This window comes from Sphaeramia orbicularis, chromosome 9, assembly GCF_902148855.1.
Source record: "Sphaeramia orbicularis chromosome 9, fSphaOr1.1, whole genome shotgun sequence".
Classification (NCBI taxonomy): Eukaryota; Metazoa; Chordata; class Actinopteri; order Kurtiformes; family Apogonidae; genus Sphaeramia; species Sphaeramia orbicularis.
This window is the reverse complement of record NC_043965.1, coordinates 45,386,365-45,400,757: the sequence shown is the minus strand read 5'-3', so window position 1 is coordinate 45,400,757 and position 14,393 is coordinate 45,386,365. Positions and strand designations below refer to the sequence as shown.

At 40.4% G+C, this 14,393-nt stretch overlaps 1 protein-coding gene across 4 annotated transcripts in view; it reads left to right on the top strand.

The window, feature by feature from the left end:
- Positions 1-14,393, top strand: part of tncb (tenascin Cb) — a 188,957-nt gene that overhangs the window by 92,101 nt on the left and 82,463 nt on the right. For 3 of the 4 annotated variants that reach the window (XM_030143574.1, XM_030143576.1, XM_030143577.1), the window contains exon 2: positions 3,568-3,758. The exons of the other annotated variant lie outside the window; for it this stretch is intronic. The gene's annotated coding sequence lies outside the window, so the exon portion shown is untranslated. The remainder of the gene's footprint in view (positions 1-3,567; positions 3,759-14,393) is intronic. 4 annotated transcript variants of the gene reach the window in all.

Genomic DNA, 14,393 nt, shown 5'->3' with positions numbered 1-14,393 from the left:
AATAAAATGGGCTCCCTCAAGCAGACGTCTGGTTCCGGAGAGGCAGAAATTGGATGACAGGCGAGGATGCACGTACGGGGTGTCATCTGGGAAATCAAACCCGCTCAGTTCAGTTGCTCTGAAAGTCGGTGAACAGGTATGCCTTCGCAAACAGGGAGGTGCAGAACTCCCACAGCAATTCCCCGTGAAGCCTGGCGAGGCTGTGAAGAAAAGAGAGGGAGAGCAACAGGAAGGTGAGAACAGGAACAGATGGAGAGATGCAGGGAATCTACACTTACAGCCATTTAAAACAGGTGCTATGCACTGCCAAGCTTTCAACCCATCATCTCATCTAAATGATATCATTACAGCCAGAAGTCATTAAAGAAAGATCTTTCCCCCCCGACTGTATAGATTTCCTTCGTCTCCCTGGGGAGCGAGGATGAAAATGAATTTAGGGCCCCTCAAGTCATTGAATTTGCTTTTTATCACCCGATAGCCGTGCTACATATGTGTCATTGTGCTGTATATGGGATTAGAGAGGATCTTTTCTGCCTGACTGGCTACTGGCTCTCAGCAACAAGACGAGGATCATTTCCCCTGCTGAGAAAAGCTTCACTCTGCTTCGCGAAACACCCTTGGATGTACGTTATGGATCTTCGTCTTCTCAAACACCACCCCGCCTTTATTAACATGTGAGGCAGTTTAGATTACAAAAGCATATTTCCCCAAAGACTCGTTCATGTTAGCTTAGAAAAAGAGGCATTTATCCAGCTTTTAAATGACACGTTTGGCAGGAATAACCTTTGAAAAGTTAGTCACGTTATTTTTTTTTTTCTTTTTCATTCACTATGTAGCTGTTGTATGCTATAACCAGCAATTTAATAGACACTTTTTAATTCATCCCCCCCATCATCATCATCATCACCATCACCAACAAAGTCCCTTAAGATCAATCTGAGGGGTCATTTTCTGACTTAATGTGTGTCATGCCATCCTTCTCGCCGGCTCTTATGGAAGCTCTTTTGAAGCACATTTCTTCATCCTTTTGAAGTCCCTTTTGAAGAATGGATGGATAGGATCCGTGTGGAGCTGGATCATCCCGAGGTCTTTGTTTCTGTGTTTATTTGAAGCGGTTGTGCCTGTTTACATCAAATTCTTGAGCGCAGGACGAATGGTAATTGCAACCAGCGTACATATGGTACCACAAGCAAACTCTAATCAGGAGATGGTTACTGACACGACTGTTTGATTCAGTGTGTCAGTTTTCCACTTGGTGGTCTTCCTTCAACATTTCAATGGATGAGTCAGGGGCAAAGAAGCCACCATTCACATATTCCATCACCACAATCGTTAAAGTCGCATCAGAGTGTTAGCTCCAAAGACAAATATGAAAACTTTTTTTAAATACTCTTTATGGTGACCATTCCATTCCACGCCAGCTGATTTCTGTGCATGTTTCTTTATTATACGGACTAGTGTTTCGTGAGGAATTCACAGTGAAGGTCATATTACTTTCACATTCACCCAAACTGATGCAGCCAAAACTGAGCATCAACTATGACAACCACTTCCATGTTTGGTACATTATTTTATTTTTCTAGCTAGTTTTTAACTTTTTTATTTTGCTATCATAGCACATCTACAACAACAGTAAGAGGCTATAATAATTATGATACCTGCCCAAACAGACTGACCGTTAGCAGCTGCAGCTGGGTGCTTCTATGAAACTGGTCCTAAAAACAGGACATGGGGTTAAAAATCCAAACCAGATGTAGACTAATGTTATGAAGCAAGTTTGGAAGCACTTTGGGTCTGTTTTAATGATAAATATTTACTGAGATAAAAGAGACTATTTTTCAGATAAAACACATTTTTATATCATTTTTATACAAAAATCTGTATGTAACACGGTAAAAAGGACACGAAAATTACACGCTACTAATTTTTGGAATATCTCTTTATTCTCTGACAGGTACATTTTGGGAATCGAACTAATTATGCAAGGCAGAGTGTTTCACAAAAATGACCGCTGTTGCTAAATCATTCGCAATTTATATGCGTTTAACTGGGCAGGTTCTGTATGTAACGTGAGTTGACACAATGGGTTACACACAAAACCTGGAATGAGACGATTCATGAAAAACCTCATGTCTGGATTAGAAAAACCACTAGGATCAGCAAATTTAACTCAGTGTCTATATTTATAGGCCTATATAAGACTATTTCAAGCTATACGGTCCAGGTAAAATCCACTGACATCTAGGTAGTTTTTCATGTCCTAATTTTGGTCCTATTTTTGTCCCCAATGTTTTATTAAAAATTCACAAATTTTGGGATGGTTCAGACTAAGAGTATAATTATCTCCACCAGGAGGTATTGTGATCACTTTGCTTTGCGTGTTTGCGTGCATGTTTGCGTGTTTGTTTGTTTGTTAGCAAGATAACTCAAAAAGTTATGGACAAATTTTCATGAAATTTTCAGGAAATGTTGATACTGGCGCAAGGGAGAAATGATTAAATTTTGGTGGTCATCGGGGTGGGGTGGGTGGGTGGGTGGGGCAGATCTGTCTTGGCAGAGGTCTGCGCTCTCTGAGTGCTTTTCTTGTTTTTTTTGCATTTATCCGAGGTCATTATTTGGCACATCCTGGGGGGAAATATGTCTAAATTTACCTTTTATTATTGGATCTAAAAAGGTGGAAAAGTGCCAGGAACCAAAATGAACCCAGTTTCATAGAGGCACCCAGCTACTTTAGCATTTGGGAGTTAAATATATGGTGGAGACTAAAAGCAACAAAATAAAAATGGGATGAAAACATTAAATAACATGGAAATAAATCCGCTGAAAATGAATCAAAGATTAAAATGAAATCTGCTACATGTGTAGAATGCAGTCATGAGAAAGCTGCAAGTGCAATTTTTCTTTTTAATTTTCTTAAATCTTTCTTAAATAAATTTGTTGACTATATCCTCAGTTAATTGTGTGAGTGAAACTTTTACTGTTAACACGTCTTCAACACCAGTCCGAGTGATTACGTCAGTTGAAGTTATATCCTGTCATCAGTCTCCCATAAAGAGCCCAGACCGTCTCCCTTCACTCCCTGCTTTCAAGTTTTGTAAATGCTATGTTAATGCAGGCCCTGCATTCACTCATATCTGGCTCGCCATTGGCTTTCCTGCTGCAATTTACAGCTAATGGTCCACCAACCCCCTCCATCCAGCCTCCTCTCCCCTTTCCCCCCCATTTTCCTCTCCTACTCTCTTTCTTTCCTCTCCTCTCAGTCAGTCTCTCTCTGTCTTTCCAGCCTTGAGGCGTCCCGTTTCAGCTCCTTCACTTTCAGTCACAATGCTGTGGAGAGGGTGAATGGGTGGGGGGCATTTAAGAGAGCAGTAGGTGGGAGTGGAGTCTGACCGCAGAGGGTCTACTGTTTAAGAGAAAGGGAATTCTCTCTTTCACTCACTCTCCTCCTCTCTCTCTCTCTCTCTCTCTCTCTCTCTCTCTCTCTCTCTCTCTCTTTGCTGCTCTCTTTTTCTCTATGTCTCTCGCTCTCACCCCCTCTCTCTCTCCTCACTGGCTGCGCAACATCAGCCGGCTCTCTAGGTAGACTGGAGTAAACACTCTAAGAGAACAGAGAGAAGAGGGAAGATGACAGAGCTGTCAGCGCTCTGAGAGATACACACCGGTGAGAACATTTGTTACGGCTGGCCGATAAGACTCTCTTCAACATTGCTTCAGCTTGCATTTCCTAATCAGTGGAGAGGCTTTCAATTGTGCTTGAGGTAAGTTTTTACCTGCATGGAGCCGGTGTGTTTGACTTGGACCAGAATGAATGGACTGACTGCTTTGCCTAATGGGAATAATTGACAAAAACTAAATCTTGAGCTTGGCAACTTTACAGCTTCAGCCACTTTTTTGGGCTAAAACCTGAAACTTTGTCAGGTTTTTTAATTGTTTTTTTTTTGTTATTATTTATTTATTTTTTATTTTTATTTTTTTTTTATTTTTTGTGAAAACCACAATTCTGCAATCAAAAGGTGCCTTAATAATTTACTATTTTTAGTTTATCTTCCAAAGTTCAGTCTATAAAATGCAAATAAAATCATAATTTCTGACATTCAGTTTATAAATAATCAATTACTGGCTGATAAAGTGACTAAAGCACTCATGTCAAATGAAGAATATGGCTGTGTTAACAAAAATACACTACTTCCATTCATTAAAGCAGCTTTTGTAATTCATCCTTATGTTTTACTAGCAGCCACTTCACAGACCGTCTTAATTCTGCTCTTTACTGCATACACCTGGGTGCCAATTATGTTTTACTGTGAAAGTTTTCCGCTTGCCAGCAATTTTCTATTTATGGCTGGAGAAGGGTGAACTAGGTATGTGATGAGAGATGTAGGTCTGTGCCGATGAGCTGAATTCTTCTATGTGCATTAAGGCTGATGCTGAGTGGTGGTCTGATGGGATCATAGGAGTCGGGAGATGTGTTAGTGTGTAGTGTGTGTGTGTAGTGTGTGTGTGTGTGTGTGTGTGTGTGTGTGTGTGTGTGTGCACTGCTTGCCAGAGTAGGTCCAGCTGTACACTTTATGGTTGCCAGCAGACAGTAGGCTTGTGTAACCCAGGAGACAGACAGCTGCTGTGTATTAGATGCTGCCGGTTGGTTCCTCTCCCAGATACCCAGCATGCACGCTGCCGGCTGTAAACTGGCAGCCTCACTGACACACTGACTGTTCATCTGCATGTGTAGTGCAGTCTACACTCTGTAGGTCAGACTCATTTGTTTGGCAGGTATGTCCCATAGAAGACTTCAGAGAAATTAGGGAATTGGATGGATGGATGGATGGATGGATGGATGGATGGATGGATGGATGGATGGATGACATTTCATTCAGGAGCTGGTGGAGACTAAAAACAGAGCTAAAACACCAGTAATCATAAAATAAACTGGACTTAAATGGTACCAAGTGGAAAAATCGTGGCATGATGACGAAAAGGCGACTGCTTCAAACATGTCTTATCTGCTAAACATGGTATTGTATGCTTTTAATGTCTTAATTTGGTCATTATGTTCTCGAATAATCACATAATTTGCATCTAAAGCAATAAGACAATATTTGGAAAATCTACTACGCCTGATAATATTGTTCAATACTAGTAATTTCCTGAGGGTAACATCATCTGATGTTTGCATGCATTGCAAGTAGACAGTAAATTATTTTCTATATCCAGCCTTATTTCTTACTTGCTTTGTGTTTATTGCTCAAATATGGATCCTGTGACAATGAAAAAGTGATTTTCTGCTCAGTACTAGTCAGGTAGCTAATGGTCATACCACTCAAAGTAAGACTGAATAGTGAACCTCCTATTTACTGTCCACTGAAATGAACAAGAATGTGTTTTTGCTTGAGTTTTGCAATTTGTAAGATGCACAATATACATGGAAAAATGTCCTTTAAGTTTTGGTCTCAAATCTTCAGCAGGTCAACCAGCTTAGGAAACAGTCTTTATATCTCAGTGGGACTCCAGAACCTCCCACTGAAAGCTAATGGAATTCTTTAAAGTGGGTTAGCAGCTGAAGGAAGCAGAGTAAGGCAGAATATATTGCAGGTTTCACATATTTACACTGTATATGCCTGAAGCTGTTTGAGGAAAATCGTATTCTCATGGTGGCAGATATCTGAACTCTTAAATAAATCTAACGGAGACAGAGAGAGAGAGGAGAAAAAGGGGAGGGAGGTAAACGGATAAGGGATTGACAGTAGAACTGGAGAAATGGGTGTGTGTGGAGGTATAGGCTGAGTTGGAGGAGAATCCCTGGATACCAGGGCACCTTCTGCTGGATGGTGATGAGGAGATGCAAACGCAGTGAAGCAGCCAATCAGTGTTTCCTCAACTGCACATTAAAATTCACTTTTTCACTTTTTTTGGACAATTTTCTCATTTACCCTGAGTATTTATTTTGGGATACTGACTAACAATGCGTGACAGACATGCTCTACGATCATAGGTGGCAGCTCAGGCTTAGTGCATTAATGTTTTATGATGCTTTGGCTACGCATATGAGTGGCCACTGACAGTGACACTCGGCATAAAGATGAGTGGGAAACGGGCTTTTGTTTGGACAGCTGTTAGCTCCCAACGCTACACAGAGCTTGGCCTACAAAGCTCTCTGAGAGGGTGACTGTCTTTAACCCCACTTAGCTCCTCCACTGGTGATGGAGAGCAAACAATAATTGTGGGTATTCATGATGACCCACGCTGGGCAAGACTCAGGAGACACACAGAAATGTTCTGGTTGGACTAAATGGACATCGTCTCTAATTCAAGCTGATTCTCTTGGCTCCTCTCCTGTTTTTTTTTTTTTTTTTTGTCTCTCTTCTTCTTCTCATTCTTCTCATCCTTCTTCTTCTTCTGTTTGTTCATCTTTTCATCTGAATTGTTCTGTCCAGCAGATATGACCACCTGAGGTCCACATGGTTCCCTCAGTAAAATGACTGATCCAAGAAGTATATTTTTTTTTAATAAGCCTTTCAATTTTGTCTTAAAATATCTCAGAAATGTCTCAAGTGTTACAAATATCATAAATTTGTCAACTAATTACCAGGGATACCTCTTATTTATTAATGAAGACCATTAATCACTTTGGAATTTTACTCTTTTTACCCCCGCCAAGGAGGTTATGTTTTTGCTGGCGTTGGTTTGTCTGTCTGTCTGTGTGCAAGAAAACTCAAAAAGTTATGGACGGATTTGGATGAAAATTTCAGGAAATGATGATACTGGCACAAGGAACAAATTACTCAATTTTGGTGGTGATCGGGGGGCCCTGATCTGCCTTGGCAGAGGTCTGCGCTCTCTGAGTACTTTTCTATTTAACATATTTTATCCATGATTTCTGAATTAAACTCACTGAATCTAAACTTGATTATGTTCTTGATCTTTTACACTAGACTTAACAAACCATCTTTCAGGAGGTTTCATCTCTACTCCACCTGCTTAAAGTCCACAAAAGGTTTAGATTTTGCACAAATGAGTCTATTCTGTGAACAAAAGTTACCACAGTGCCAGTCAGTACCAGTAAGATTAGTCATCACCAAAGAACAAAGACCCCCCTCAAAGAAATCCAGTGGTTTCAGAAACCCAGATGGTTTTTAATGTCCCTCCAATGCTAATGCGCAATGGAAGAGGAGTGGAAGTCTTGGAGCTGTGGGATCCGGGATGCCTTTGTATTGCCCAGCCCTCCATTGGAGGCAGCCAATAGACGAACACATGTGGTAGACACTTTGCTCTGACACTTTGCCTCCAACAGTGACCCCCACACATTGGAATGCATGAGCCATAATGTTCTTGGAACAAGATGGGGGCCCTTTCGAGAGGGGCAGACAATTTAAATCAGGGAAAATGGTAAAAACGGGGAAGCCAATGAAGAGACGACCTCGGGGACCGGGGTCATTAGGCTCATACAAGTGTCTGAATGGAAGGCACTCCCAATTTGGACACGCAACACGCTTCAGGCTTTCATCACAGACAAGGACAAACAGATGTCCGGGTATCACAGCCAACACGCTCGCTTCCATTTCTATTAGAGAGAAAAAAAATCCATTTCAGCTTGTTTGAATGGAAGTAACCAATAAACCCTCAGTGTAAAGTGCTGAAATATGCAGTCTTTGAAAGGTCTAGAGAACTCTTTTTAAATGTTTACTCAGCATTATTTTGACTAAAGTCCAAAAATAATTCACCATCAAATCGAATGGCCTCATAAAGAGCAAGGAACCCCATTCCCTATATAGGATTAGCTTTATTTGAACATGTGAAGTCACTGAGGGCTTTGATTTACAATAACGAAAAGTATAATTGTTAAATGACATAAAAAGAGTGATAACAGAAGGTAAAAATAATTACAGCAAGGATATGCATACATAAAAAAAAAAAAAATACAATGTGCACGGTGGAAATATTTAGCTGAAATAGGTGCAGAGAGAGGATGAGTAGGTTTTGATCATGGATTTAAATTCATCAGGGAGTACTGAAGTGATAAGTTTTAGGTCGCTTTGCAAAGAGTTCAGTTAGTCAGGGCTTTGAAACTAACAGCAGCTCTTCCAAGCGCAGTAAAAACACAAGGGATTTGTAGTGAGAACCAGTCATTAGATGGAGTTTGAGATGTTTCACAAGACGAGCCTACCAAAGAGGTGGTAAAAGATGGCAGCTTATTAAAAATAATGTTCTCTGGTACATAAAACATGAATCCAGACAGTTCTGTGTCACGAGGTCTGTTCGTCAATAGCATCTCTTAGTTTGTAGTCTGCTGTCTGCAGTTTTACTTTATGTTGTGGCTGCTGTTGATGTCACTTTAGGAAATACACCGGTAGCAATTACATATTCAAAAGCTCACAAGAGGTGACAATCATGCAAAATAAGTCAGCAAAGCCCTTTCAGCATCGTGAAGAGACTGTGCTCTCACCTTGCAGCTGATTACTTGAGAGGGAAGGTGTTAGTTACATGGTAAGTTTAGACGAGCCCCAGAAGTTGACACCGAAGCCTCGCTGTACAAAGCCACGTACAAGCCAGATTTTTATAGTAATTGCAGAGCAGTGTGAAAGCTGAGGAAGTAGGTAGAACTACACAATTACAAGTGTCTGGAGAAAACAGCAGGTGGATGTGCTGTAAAGACTGCACATGAGGCTGCCAAGCCTCCACGCCACACAGGGGTTAGTCTAATAAACATTAGGTCACCAGCACCCAGCATGTTAAAAAGCTCATGAACAATGACTAGCATCCAACCTCTCCATCTGGACCCAGTGAGAACAGCAGTGTAAGACAGAGGCGCTGCAGGGAAAGAGCCATAAAGAATATTGATGGGCCTCACTGGGAGCTGCGAGTCAAATCACAATGCAGTAAAAACCGATTCAAGATTTGACTGTCTGCTCGATGACTGACCCAATGAAGAGTCTTGTTTGCTTCACATTCGTTTTCTCCGTATCTTCGTGTCAAAATCCTAAATTGGTTTTGGTTGTAGAAATAGACTTTTCCAGGGCGGTATCAGTCAGACATGACAACTCCAGCTCCACATCATTCTGGTGCTTCTGGTGTGATAGGGCTCAGCCTTGGCAGAGCACTCTCCTTGAGTATCCAGATAAGTGTTGCTGTCGGTATCTCAGATCCAGCCTCCCGTTGGCCTTATCAGCCGTGAACACACTAACCCCCACCACTCCCCCTTTATCTGTGTCATCAGATCCAGTGGGGTCACAGCGGAGAGCCAATGAGTGCAGCCTCAGTTTGATGAAACCCATCGTCTTTTCATCCATCAAAAACAGTGTATACTCCATTTCACTTCTGTTTAGCAAGTGAAATTATGATGTGTTTTTTTTTTTTGCACATGGGAAATAATGATAGCATGGACTGAAGTCAGGAAAAAATATTGATATGGTTTATTGATTTCATGTTGGCGGCTTCAATCAGATATTTGTGGTGCCTATAGGGACATTTCACCCTTCAGAAAACTGAACTCACTGTAACATTTGTTGGCAGTTCCAATATGTAACATCAAGTAAAAACCAGTTAAAAGTGTGGCTATGTAAAAATCATCAGATCACAGTTAGATTAAGACTTTACTTTTATAGGCACATTTTCACATTTTCACGAAATCAACTTAGTTTGTCTTTAAGCTGTTTCTAACTGATCTCTAATTGGCTTATTCTTATAATTTAGATCGCAATTTGACCTGGTTTTTAATAAAGTACATAAAACAACATGAGTGGTACTTGAAACTGCATTAAACAATATCCTTATTGTGCATTTTACCCTTTCAAAGAAGCCCTCAGTTTTTGTTCTAACCACTTGGAAGCGCTAAAACGAGCTTCAGTTCGGTGATAATACTTTGATTAATCACTGTGACTATCATCGTCATCCTTTAACTGTAAAAAAAAAAAACAAACATTAGAGACAAAAATAAGTAAGAGGGAGTTTTTGCAGTGAAGATCAGCCGAACTCAGTATCTATTCAGGGAAATTGGAGAACTGGGAGCTCAGAACATGTTTCTAATGATCTTTTTGTTGGTTTGTACAGTGAGCGTTGACCTTCTGAACCTCGGAAATGTGCTGACATCAAACATGACAGAAGATGTAACACTTTCCAGAGAAGCAGAATGAGAGGAGGCTTGTCTTCGGCCAATTAGCTGTGTCCAAATGTCACGGCCCGAACACATCACAGCCACATTTGAACCGAATCCTGCTGTCAGCCTCATCTTACCTCCTTAGTCATTTCCCTCATGTTAAATGAATTGAACTAGATTACTTCACTGTCTCGTTTTCTAATGCTGCATCCACTCAGCGTACTTATTTACTACAGGTTTTTTGCACTTCAGCACAAAAGTAAGGGCTGCATCACTCATAAAAGGCAGAAAAAGAAAGACGGCGTGTGTGTTATAGAGCGTAAGGTGATAAAATTTGAAAAACCTTTTCTGAGAGGCAGCAACAACTGTACCATCGATCGAGCATCGAGCAGTCAACTCAAGCTATGCCTCTTCCTGGAAATTCATTTCTGCGTTTGATGATTATAACTCACAGCCATAGTGCTGCCCTCAGCAACTCGCTATCTCCCCGACTATGACCTTGGATCTAAATCAATATTCACCTGCTCTTTCTGGACGTATGTAAGAGGTTCTTTTCACCTTGATTGTGACAAATATGTTTATCAGCACATTTCACTTCTGGTGTATCTGTGGCTCTTTGGGATCAGATGTGCTTAGTAAGGCACGATTAGAGAAAAAAGGTTTATCCGACAGTTCTTGACAGTTGGTGTCCATGACTGACGCCCATTTCCTGGTCATTTTCCCTTGTTACGCTGTGACAGCATCTCAAGGTGAAAAGAACCCCAGACAATAACTGTTCATTCAGTCCATATAGAAGCGACCCAGATTTGGATTCTGTACCGAAGAAGGCAAGCAGAGTTTTTGTCATGGGTGACCTACAAAACTAGGCAAGCTTGATAAATTCTTCAGAAATGAAAAGAAAGCATGCACATCCTATCACTACTGTTTAACATACAGTCGTGGGACTTGAGTTGTAGTTGTAGTCATTGAATATTTACAGCTTTTACACACCAAGTGGGGCACGCTGCTTCATTATTCAGTTTGTTTGTTGTTGAGTTATCAGTCAGATGCTGCCTTGTCTGCTTGCACTGCTGATAGTTAGCAAATCTGTCTTTTCCCTCCCTAAAGTAGCACTGAACGCACTTCCATGTGGGTCTGCGTTAAAATAACCGAACTGGGGTTGCCGTTGCACAGAGTGATAACATTTTCTTTTCTTTTATGCCCAGACAAATTGCATTTTTCTCTTCAGACAAACTGTGCCGATAACTGCTGCTGAATGCTTGCAGAGTAATAGTTTTCTGTTCTGATTTATCGTGGACCTGCCATATGGGAGAGTCTCAGTTTAGGTGAACTACAGTGACGATTAGAACTGCCAGTATGGGGCCTTGGCTGAGTTTGAAAGAAATCCAGACTTCTGCAAATGATGTCTGCTATCCTCCCCAGACAGTAAGCCTTCTCATGAATCTCTAAAACTACTGAAAGTTGTATCTAAAATGTGGGAGACAGTAGTAGGAAATGATATCACTGGTAAAGTAATCATCCAAAGGGATTTATTCTCTTTTATCACTCAACTGTCCAAATGGAAACAAGATCAATGCTAAGTGATAGACAGCAATAATCAGACAGATCCTTGCATGCTTTATCGAGCAAGGGGTATCCAGTAGCTTATGTGGATTTGTGCTGACTGGACTGTCCTGGTTTTACTCTTATCTTGATCCACTTGGTCCTCCTTTGAGTGAAACAAACTTATTCCCTTGATTTACTAAAGGATTAAGGTTCTAGTTTTATACAACATGGCTGCAGAAACAGAAGCTTCATCTAGGGACATGCTAGAAAAGGCTTGTTCCCGGAAGGAAGAGGAAAGTTTGTCTTGCATGCTAGGTGGTTGTGGTGGTTTTTACATTACACTGATGGGAAAATCAGGGATGTAAGAGAGGCAGGGCCTGAGTCAAGAGATGTGTATGTCAGCTCTGTTATACAACCAAAATTCTTCTGTAGCTGCATCTAATGCTCTCCTGACGAGGATGCGTAGTGTAATGTTACTGTTCTCACAAGAAAAGAGACACTCGGTCATTTGGTCAACCACTTACACTGATGTTACCTTAACCTGAGACGCAGCATCTCGCAGCACATGAATAATGACTGTTGTCTCAGAATATAGCGTAGCATGACACATTGTAATAGATCTAGGGGACTGATAGTAAATGCAGGGTGTTTTGTGTACAAAGTATGTCATTGACACCAGTGACCACAAAAAGCAATCCCCTCTTCTTCAACAGCGTGAATTTTTCCCTAATCTTAACTAAATGAAATGAAGTAGGTGGCAACTACATTTCTATAATGGCTAAATATACAGGGTGTCGCCAAAAAATGTATACAAACTTTAAATAATTGTAGGTGTTTATTAAAATTCATTTAATTTTCAAAATGTAATAGAATTTACAAACATCATTTTATTGTTTTGTCACCACCTGTTCTCAAACTGACATCCGTTCTGGTCCAGATACTGCTGACAACGCCAAGCAATGGAATCGCACACATCACCAAACAATTCCCTTGGTGTTTGCGTGCATTCATGTTCAATGGTGTGAGGTCTGGTGAACGCGGAGGGTATTCAACAAAACCCCTCTGTCCAATCCACCTGTTTGGCTGTTCTGTTCTGACTTTTTTTAATGGGGATACCTAAAAGACAAAGTCTACGCTATGAGACCTGCAACAGTCGCTGAATTGAGAGCAGCTATTGAACATGAATGCATGTACAGGGTGGGGAAGCAAAATTTACAATGAACATTTAGTGTTTTTTTTCTCAGCAGGCACTACGTCAATTGTTTTGAAACCAAACATATATTGATGTCATAATCATACCTAACACTATTATCCATACCTTTTCAGAAACTTTTGCCCGTATGAGTAATCAGGAAAGCAAACGTCAAAGAGTGTGTGATTTGCTGAATGCACTCGTCACACCAAAGGAGATTTCAAAAATAGTTGGAGTGTCCATAAAGACTGTTTATAATGGAAAGAAGAGAATGACTATGAGCAAAACTATTACAAGAAAGTCTGGAAGATACTATTAAAGAATGGGAGAAGTTGTCACCCGAATATTTGAGGAACACTTGCGCAAGTTTCAGGAAGCGTGTGAAGGCAGTTATTGAGAAAGAAGGAGGACACATAGAATAAAAACATTTTCTATTATGTCAATTTTCTTGTGACAAATAAATTCTCGTGACTTTCAATAAACTAACTGGTCATACACTGTCTTTCAATCCCTGCCTCAAAATATTGTAAATTTTGCTTCCCCACCATGTAGATACCAAGGGAATTGTTTGGTGATGTGTGCGATTCCACTGCTTGGCGTTGTCAGCAGTGTCTGAACCAGAACGGACATCAGTTTGAGAACAGGCAGTGACAAAACAATAAAATGATGGTTGTAAATTCTATTACATTTTGAAAATTAAATGAATTTTAATAAACACCTACTTTACAATTTTTTACAGAGTGTATACATTTTTTGGCACATCCTGTATTTTGGAAGGCATTAATAAGGCATTGCTCCTCTTTCACAGAGGAGCAACAAAGCCAACAAACTGATAAACTGATAAAACTATGTTGCATTGCTTGTGTATAAGTTGTTGCAGTTGTTATGGGGTAGTAGTGTTATGAGCCAAAGCTGCACCCATTCACTCTAAGCCAGAGTTGAGGATTTTGGGCTGAAAGTGGGGCTGGCACCAACACCTTTTTTCAGGGCTCCAGTGTGTCGTCAGACGTTGACAGCAAATACTCAAAGCTTTGCAGTGAATTATATTTTAAGTTTTCACACAGTGTAGGGCCCACTAAGAGAGTAATGCATCATTTAGACCACAGGTGTCAAACATGTGGCCCGGGGGCCAAATCTGGCCCGCCAAAGGTTCCATTCTGGCACGTGGGATGAAAGTGCAAATATGAACCTGAACAGTCAAGGTTGTCCAAATCATTTTGGTTCAGGTTCCACATACAGACCAACGTGATCTACAGTAAAAATAACAACACAATAACCCATAAATAAAATTACATTACACTGTGAAAATATTTACATTTACAAAACTATTCTTTCACAATAAAATGCAAATAAATACATAAATAAAACAAAGATGAACAACCTGAAATGCGCAATTTCAACAATTTTCTGCCTGTTACTAAATGTTTTGTGCATTTATGGATCCACTGTGATCTGTAGTTGTGTTAAGAGATGGAATATTGTAGAAATTGTTCAAATTTTAGTTCCAAACTCCAAAATTTTAACAATATTTTGCCTGTTACCAAATGTTTATGTAACAATGTATAT